The sequence below is a fragment of the Salvelinus namaycush genome, chromosome 2 (assembly GCF_016432855.1).
Source record: "Salvelinus namaycush isolate Seneca chromosome 2, SaNama_1.0, whole genome shotgun sequence".
Classification (NCBI taxonomy): domain Eukaryota; kingdom Metazoa; phylum Chordata; class Actinopteri; order Salmoniformes; family Salmonidae; genus Salvelinus; species Salvelinus namaycush.
Window position 1 is genome coordinate 29,836,482 of NC_052308.1, and position 8,801 is coordinate 29,845,282.

The following is an 8,801-nucleotide window of genomic DNA, read 5'->3' on the forward strand; positions in this document are numbered from 1 at the left end:
GCCTACCGGTCAGGATGCTCTCGATGGTGCAGCTGTAGAACTTTTTGAGGATCTGGGGATCCATGCCAGGGGTACGTGCTAATTCCCCTCAACAAGAGGGTAGGGGAATAAACACGTACCTCTGAGGGACCCCCGTGTTCAGGATCAGCGTGGCAGACGTGTTGTTGCCTACCCTTACCACCTGGGGGCGGCCCGTCAGGAAGTCCAGGATCCATTTCCAGAGGCAAGTGTTTAGGCCCAAGGTCCTTAGCTTAGTAATGAACTTTGTGGACAGTATGGTGTTGAACGCTGAGCTGTAGTCAATGAACAGCATTCTCACATAGGTGTTTCTTTTGTCCAGGTGGGAAAGTGCAGTGTGGAGTGCGATTGAGATTGTGTCATCTGTGTATCTGTTGGGGTGGTATGCGAATTGGAGTGGGTCTAGGGTATCAGGGATGATTCTGTTGATGTGAGCCATGACCAGCCTTTCAAAGCACCTCATGGCTATCGACGTGAGTGCTACGGGGTCGGCAGGTTAGGCAGGTTACCTTCGCTTCCTTGGGCACAGGGACTACGGTAGTCTGCTTGAAACAGACTCGGTCAGGGAGAAGTTAAAAATGTCAGTGAAGACACTTGCCAGTTGGTCCGCGCATGCTTTGAGAACACGTCCTGATAACCCATCTAGCCACGTTGCTTTGTGAATTGTTGACCTGTTTAAAGGTCTTGCTCACATCGGCTAATGAGAGTTCTCACATTCGTCCGGAACAGCTGATGCTCTCATGCATGCTTTATTGTTGCTTGCCTCGAAGCAAGCACAAAAGGCATTTAGCTTGTCTAGTAGGCTCGGGTCACTGGGCAGCTCACGGCTGGGTTTCCCTTTTGTAGTCTAATAGTTTTCAAGCCCTGCCACATCGGACGAGCGTCAGAGCCGGTGTAGTAGGACTCAATCTTGATCCTGTATTGACGCTTTGCCTGTTTGATGGTTCATCTGAGGGCGTAGCAGGAGTTCTTATAAGCGTCCGGATTAGTGTCCCGCTCCTTGAAAGCAGCAGCTCTAGTCTTTAGCTCAATGAGGATGTTGCCTGTAATCCATGGCTTCTGGTTAGGATATGTACGTACGGTCACTGTGGGGACGACATCGTCGTATCACTTATTGATGAAGCCGATGACTCCTCATTGTCATTGGATGAATACCCGAACATACTCCATTCTGTGCTTGCAAAACAGTCCTGTAGCGTAGCATCCGTGTGATCTGACCACTTCCGTATTGAGTGAGTCACTGGTACTTCCTGCATTAGTTTTTGCTTCTAAGCAGGAATCGGGAGGATATAACTATGGTCAGATTTGCCAAATGGAGGGAGAGGGAGAGCTTTGGATGCGTCTCTGTGTGTGGAATAAAGGTGGTATATATATATATTTTTTTTTTCTCTCTGGTTGCACATGTGCTGGTAGAAATGAGGTCAAACGGATTTAAGTTTGCCTACATTAAAGTCCCCGGCCACTAGGAGTGCCGCTTCTGGATAAGCATTTTTTTGTTTGCTTATGGCCTTATACAGCTCGTTGAGTGCGGTCTTAGTGCCAGCATCGGTTAGTAGTGGTAAATAGACGGCTCTGAATAATATAGATGAGAACTACGCCTGCCTCAGACTCGTAGAACAGCTAAGTGCGTTATTAAATGTTTTTTTGCCCTCCTTTATACAGAAGATCTCCGCTGAACATGGAATCACATCTCTTTGTGACCGCCAATAACTTCAGAACAAAGTTGACTACAAATACAACGTTGCCAATGTCTTTGCAGTTGATACAAGCATTAGAATAATCCTCCTCAATATTTGCAGCCGTAGGTGGAAATATCTCTCTAGGAGCTGATCCGTCATCAGTATTGTGAAATAAAGATCAGTTGAGATTAGAATGGAGAAAGCTGATCTGAGAACAGCGGTCAATTTCTTTCGATCCTATCAGTACCGACACATGCTCCAACGACGCACTTAGTGAACGTTCTGTCAGCGTGGTGTTTCAATAGTGTGCAACAGCAGAAAAGGGGAAATTAAAGTATTATCGGATTTAAAAAAATAAATTCTGCCCCTGCCTCCCGGGGTCCTCCTTGCTAGCTTGTGGCACCGGTAGACAGTGTCCTTCGCTCCCGCCTGCCGAACACCTGTCTCACCATCGATAAACAGAACTGCAGGAAAATGGTGGCCGGCAGGCAGGGACGAGGGACACATTTACGCCACCTACTGTACTGGAGCGCCCCTGCCTCTCCTAGCTTAAAAATGGACCAATATAAGTATAAAGAAGGGTTCCTGCAGATGCAGGTGCCCTGAATTTCAGGCTGCAATTGCACCCTTCTCTGGTGTTTTGGGAAGCGCATGTTACATCTTCGGCCGTTGTAGGAGAGCTGCATCATTAAAACACTTGTAAGCCTAAAAACCGGGCCCTGGAACACACAGGAGGTTGGTGGCACCTTAATTGGGGGAAACGGTTGCGTGGTAATGACTGGAGCTGAATCAGTGGAATGGTATCAAACACATGATTTTCAGGTGTTTGATGCCATTCCATTTGCTCCGTTCCGGCCATTATGAGCCGTTCTCCCCTTAGCAGCCTCCACTGCTGGAAAAGTGTTGCAAGTTATTTTGCAATGACTAAATTAAGTTTATATTCAATCAGTCATTAGTACAATAATTCTTACTTGATTCACTCAACTCCACTGATATAATGACGTTTTTGGTTTGGTCAATGAAGACACTCAAAAGTAGTAGTAAAAAACAACTAGCTAAAATTATAATTTAATCAATCAAGGGCAGTTGCAAACTTTCATGTATCAAGGAAAAATGGCTTATAAATCAATTAGTTGATATTTTTACAAATAGCCAGCTTGACTTTCGGTCCATATGTTTCTAGAGGACACAGAACAAACAAAACAACATCTGAAAGGTAGTACCGTTACAATAGTCCCTGCACTGGAAGTATCAGATGTGTAAATTGAGTCTGACCTGACCAATAGTACCGAAGGAGGACAGAAAGGGTTTAGGATGACAGGATTGGGGGAGTAGAGGTCAAGTGCGTCTAAGAGTTTACTCAGTGGTTTCCTGAGACCACTTCCTGGTCCCCAGATCTTTTTATGCTGCCATTGGCTAAAGCAAAATAATATCTGGCTACCAACCAACCAGGCTACTGGCTGTTTACTGTATGGTGATGACTCCCTCCTCCCAACTGTACTCATTAACTATCAGGTCCTCCTCCTGCTTCATGGAGGACAGCAGGTACTTGATCCCAGCCTTCACCCCCGTCTTCACTCCAGCCCCGGCCACGTAACCCGCCACGCCCACCGTTCCCCCAGTGACGGCCATGAGGGCGTCAGTGCCCAGGTTGACGGCGCTGAGGATGGCTCTCTCCTTGGCCGTCTCGGAGCAGTTGACAGAGGTGTAGTAGACGGCCGTGCCCAGATTGTAAAGGGTGCTGACGACAGGGATCCACTCCACCACGTTGTACACGCGGTCCTCCTTTTTGTTGACGCAGTTCCGCTGAGGGCTGCACCGCGCCTGCCGTCCTGAGGCCCCAGGTGACTCCTCATCCTGCACCTGCCACTGTCGAATCCAGCATTCTGAGTCCAAGTACTCAGAGGGCACCACCCGGCTGCCTGACATCAGAACCGCCTGGTACTGCCCTCCGTTACGGGACACACCAGCACACTGGGACCCCAGGCTCTCACAGACACTTACCGGCTCCTCCAGCCCCCCTGTAGTGGCTCCCTGCACTGTCTCCCCCAAAAGCAGGGTCCCGTTTACCCTGGTCCAGCTCTGACACATCTCCTCCTGCTTCCCTCTTCCAGAGGCCCTGTGCCCCCCCTGACCCACCCCAGCCCTGGCCAGCTGCTGTATGTTGAACATCACTGCCTGTAGGTGGCGCTCTGCCTGAACCTTCACCATGTGTGAGGCAGGGTGGGGGGGGTGGCTCTGGGGCGGGACGCCCCCCTCGCCATAAGGCTCTCCACCTCTATGAGGAGCTCCTCTGTGTCCTCCACCCCCAACAGGTTGTACATTCTGAGTACCAGGGTCTGGGCCTCCCGAGAACAACCTGCCGCCACCAGCACCGGCACCAGGGATAGGCCCAGGAGCTCCCGGGGGAACAGGGCTGAGGCGGGGTCCTGCAGTGTAGAGGCAGACAGCAGCTCCTCACAGCTGGTGTTGGCCTGGACGAGGATTCGGCCCTGCAGCTTGGCCTTCAGTGTGGTGACGATACGCTGGGCAGACTGGGCTCTGGCCTCATCCTGCACCACCCACTCTTCAGGGGACGCACTCTCCGCTGCATTTGATGGGAGACCAAGTTGGGTCTGGGACCCCAGGAGTGACTGCTGCTCCTTTTTGATAGTCTCCCCCTCCCCTAAAACGGAGGTCTTGGAGAGCGGAGTGGTCTTCAGAACAGGGGGAGTTGTTCTACACAGAGCCTGTTCAATCAGCAGCAGTTGGATAAGAAACATACCCCTCATCTTGGGGTGCATCATTTTACCTGTGAGAGTTCTACTCCAATACTGCTGCACACAGGAAGCTGGAGAAGACATAGAGGAATAAAATAAATGTTTTACCATAATAGCACCTGTTTGAATAAAATCTTGCTCAACATTCGTTATTTGTCGAATGTGGTTGTAAAATGATTTGCTTTGGCATTGTCTGTCAGTAAAGGAATTAACCAAAACATGCGAAAGCGCAAACTCTCCAACTGGCTTTTTGCCATCTCTAGCTCTCTAGCTAAGCCCTCTTTGCAGCTGCACTATTTCCCTCAAAACAAATATAACAATGTGCTTTCCTGAACATCATGTTGTCTATGTAAAGCAAATAGTATTCCCCCAGCTAGCACATTGGGTTCCTTGGAAGTTGTGGGAATGTACGTTTTTGGTTTCCCATTGGTTCTGGGAACGAAGCCATAAGTTTCCTGACCAGTAAAACTGAATGTTTTTTTTAAACCTTCTGAGAATGGAAGTGAACATTTTCCTGTTTTGGGAACGTTCATTTTTAGGTTGCAGGGAGGTTCTGAAAATGTTTTACTATGGTTCCCTGAGTTTTCCTGGGAGGTTATATTAATATTCTGAGAATGGAAATTATAGGTTATTTGGAGGTTTTTGAATGACTTCCTTAAAACTTTTAACTGAATGTTTCAATAAGACTGCTAGCTTAGTTTTGAACTCCAAGCACAGATAGGACACATGGAAATTAATTTGCTTAAGCATTAATCATGAAAATAAATGTTTTATTGTGGCATGGCATTAGTGATATTCAAACCTATGATCTGTTCTATATCCATGGAATTAGTCCACTGCGCCACAAGGATGGAGCTAGCATGCCATGTTTTTTTTAAACTCCTACAAAGCTGTTCATTTTAGTGTATTCAAACAGACCCCATTTCCAAGGAAACAAGCACTCATTAATATCAGGTGTGGCCAATTAGTTGGTGTGGACAAAACACATGAATACACTTAATTAACAAGAGAGAGTGCGTTCTGTTTATGCTGAGAATGCAATGTATATGTTTTTAAATAACATTCTTACAACGTTCTTTAAACATGACAAATGTTTTCTTGTAGGTTTTATGGAAAGTTTTCTTAATATTCTGAGAACATGACTTTATATAGAACCATGAGGAAACCTGTAAAGGTTATGCTGAAGTACTGAAATTCCCAAAGAAGAACTTTCTCTGAATGGAACGACAAGGATCTCGTCACAGCATCTCTGTGCATTCTAATTGCCATCAATAAAATACAATTGTGTTCGTTGTCCGTAGCTTATGCCTGCCCATACGATAAACCCACCACCATGGAGCACACTATTCACAATGTTGACATCAGCAAACCACTCGCCCACACAGCGCCATACACGCTGTCTGCCATCTGCCTGGTACAGTTGAAACCGGGATTCATCTGTGAAGAGCACACTTCTCCAGTGTTTACGGTTACGAAGCCGAACTGCAGTCAGGTCAAGGCCCTGGTGAGGACAATGAGCATGTAGATGAGCTTCCCTGAGTAGATTTCTGATAGTTTGTGCAAAAATTATTCGGTTGTGCAAACCCACAGTTTCATCAGCTGTCTGGTTGACTGGTCTCAGACGATCCCGCAGGTGAAGAAGCTGGATGTGTAGGTCCTGGGCTAGCGTGGTTACACGTGCTCTGCGGTTGGTAGGCTGGTTCTTTAAAATTACATTGGAGGTGGCTTATGGTAGAGAAATGGACATTAAATTCTCTGGCAACAGCTCTGGTGGTCATTCCTGCAGTCAGCATGCCAATTGCAGGCTCCCTCAACTTGAGACATCTGTGGCATTCTTGTGTGACAACTGCATATTTTAGAGTGATCTTTGATTGGGCAAAGGAGAAGTGCTCACTAACAGGGATATAATACAAATTTGTGCACAATTCCAGAGAAATAAGCTTTTTGTGTATATGGACAATTTTCTGGGATCTTTCATTTCAGCTCATGAAACATGAGACCAACTCTTTACATTTATATTTTTGTTCAGTATATGAGGAAACCAATAGGATACGTTATGCTGAAGTACTGAAATTCCCACCTAAGAAACATCCTTCACCATTCCCGGAACATTGTGGGAAGGTTGTATGCAAAATAACCATAGGACAACCACACTCTCACCAAGCTTTAAGAAACATATGGTTCTCAGAACATTATGTGCTAGCTGGGCCTCTTTACTTTTTTTTTAAGTAGTCTCTTTTATTTTTTATAAATGTATCATATTTTAGGATACAATTGGTTGTCTGTCTTAATCAGACGGACGTGAGTTCATATTTCATAGTTCAAAGTTGTGTTATTGACTGCACACATTTTCCAACTTATCAAAGACAGTTATGAAGTAGAAAATCAAATATTTACCAGAGTTCCCTGTTATCTCCCCACAATGTAATTTCAATAGTATACTCACCCACAGCTTACATAAAAAAGTCATGTTTTAATATGCATCTTAATAAACAGTTGAACACTTACCTCAAACATCTGTAGTATGTGATACTCGGAGCCAGGTTACTTCATTATGTAACACAGCTTTTGCCCAAATGAAACCCTAGCTGTTCTCTTCTTCTCCAATAGGGTTTTCGCCCCTCACCAAGGACACCCTTCACCCCTCCTTCTCACTTACCCGCTTTCTCTCCCCTTTCTCTTTTTCTGAGTTGGCCTCATTGCTCAACGGGCAGGACAGGGCTGGAATGTTGATTCACATGGAGAGGGTCCATGTTTTCTAATGCTGTTTTGTTTGTTTTCTCTCTCTGTCTCTGTCTGTCCCTGTAGTAGAGTAGTGCTTTGTTTTTGACCTAGATACTTGGCAAAAATCTTCCCTCGTGCCCTGAGTAGATTATAATTTTTTGGTCAAGGGGCGGGGAGAGACAACTTCATCAATTCACTGATCATTAGTCCACAAAATTAAACAAAGCCGACTCATTGAACCAGACATCACTCCCCTCCTCATTTTTGTTTTACTGCCAAAAAATACTTTACTGATATTGACTAATGCATTGTTGGGAAAGAACTTGAAAGAAAATAATTTCACTGTACTTGTGCACATGACAATAAAATATGAAACACACTAACACCCCCCTTCTTTAATAACGAGAATCCTACGTGCTGAAATCTAAGGGAAAACGCACCTCCTTTTTCTCCAAAGGCTCTATTCACTGAGCCTTTCTCTCTATAGAAAGTGGATAAAAGCCCATGTCTTTGGCACTGGGAGCTTTCAGCAGAGTAAAGCTTTGCCCTGAGGATCCATGCCATCATTATATGTGAGCTATTGGAACCTGGACCTCCCTCTCTCACACTTCTCTAAGAGCCCTGTTGTGAAAGTCATGCTACATCCCATTCCCTCTTCTTCAGCTCGCCAAGTGTTTTCATAAAACAACTGAACAATGTGTTCCAGATTGAGCATCCTGATGGTTCAGTGATCAACAGATTGAGAAAGTATTTTGTCAAACTAATCGCAAAAGATGTAGTTCTAGGAAGTACATCTTTGCTATTAATATTATATTTTTAATGCGATGATGGGTATAACATCATCATCTCAACTGTATATAACAGCTTGTTTAAAATCAACTAAGAAAGTAAATGAGTACATTTTAGCCCCTGTTCTCTCTGGTTTCAATCTGAACAATCTGCTGTCCAATTGTGACATGCTCCAATTGTGGTGAAACGACCGGCCAGTTGCCTTCACTTCAGTTCTGTGTTTGGTTCTCTCTCTTCTCGCTTTTCTCTCTCTCATGCCAAAGTGCTATTTTCTTCCTTTCTCAGAGCTGAGTACCCACACTTTCCCTCTAAGTGAGTGGGGTTCTTGTTCACTATTCAAACGTGGGGCCAAAGGCTAGCCCTGGCCAACAAATGGGACAGAGGAGGTGGGGAAGTTTGGGTGTATCCAAGCTTCTAAAACTATTTATTATTGGCCAGATGAGAGGATAAGTCTGAAATTGCATCACTTCACAGCTCCAACCCAACATGTTATCAACAGTTTATAGGCACTAGAGGGAACTCTTTCACCATGAGGGGGTTTGCTGGGAAGAGGGATCTGGCCCTGGAGCACAGTGCGTTGTCTGGTACATCCTCCTACACTGCAGAAGAGACTATACACACCCCTCCACTCTGTGATTTTAATATTTTAAAGAATCTTCCTGGAAGAAAAGGTAAAAAATATTTTGGTCATTATTGTTACGATCAGTTTCATGGACCTAATGTGGATATAAGGTACTCTGGCACATATCATGTCCCATGTGATAATCTGATGTTGTATGCAATTATCGTTTTGTATTCTTTTATCTGTACATTAAACTGTAGCATGTTCCAT

At 45.2% G+C, this 8,801-nt stretch overlaps 1 pseudogene; it reads right to left on the reverse strand.

Annotated features, from left to right (window-relative positions):
• Positions 1-2,732: 2,732 nt before the first annotated feature.
• Positions 2,733-7,093, reverse strand: LOC120061227 (annotated as a pseudogene).
• Between the last annotated feature and the right edge of the window lie 1,708 nt (positions 7,094-8,801).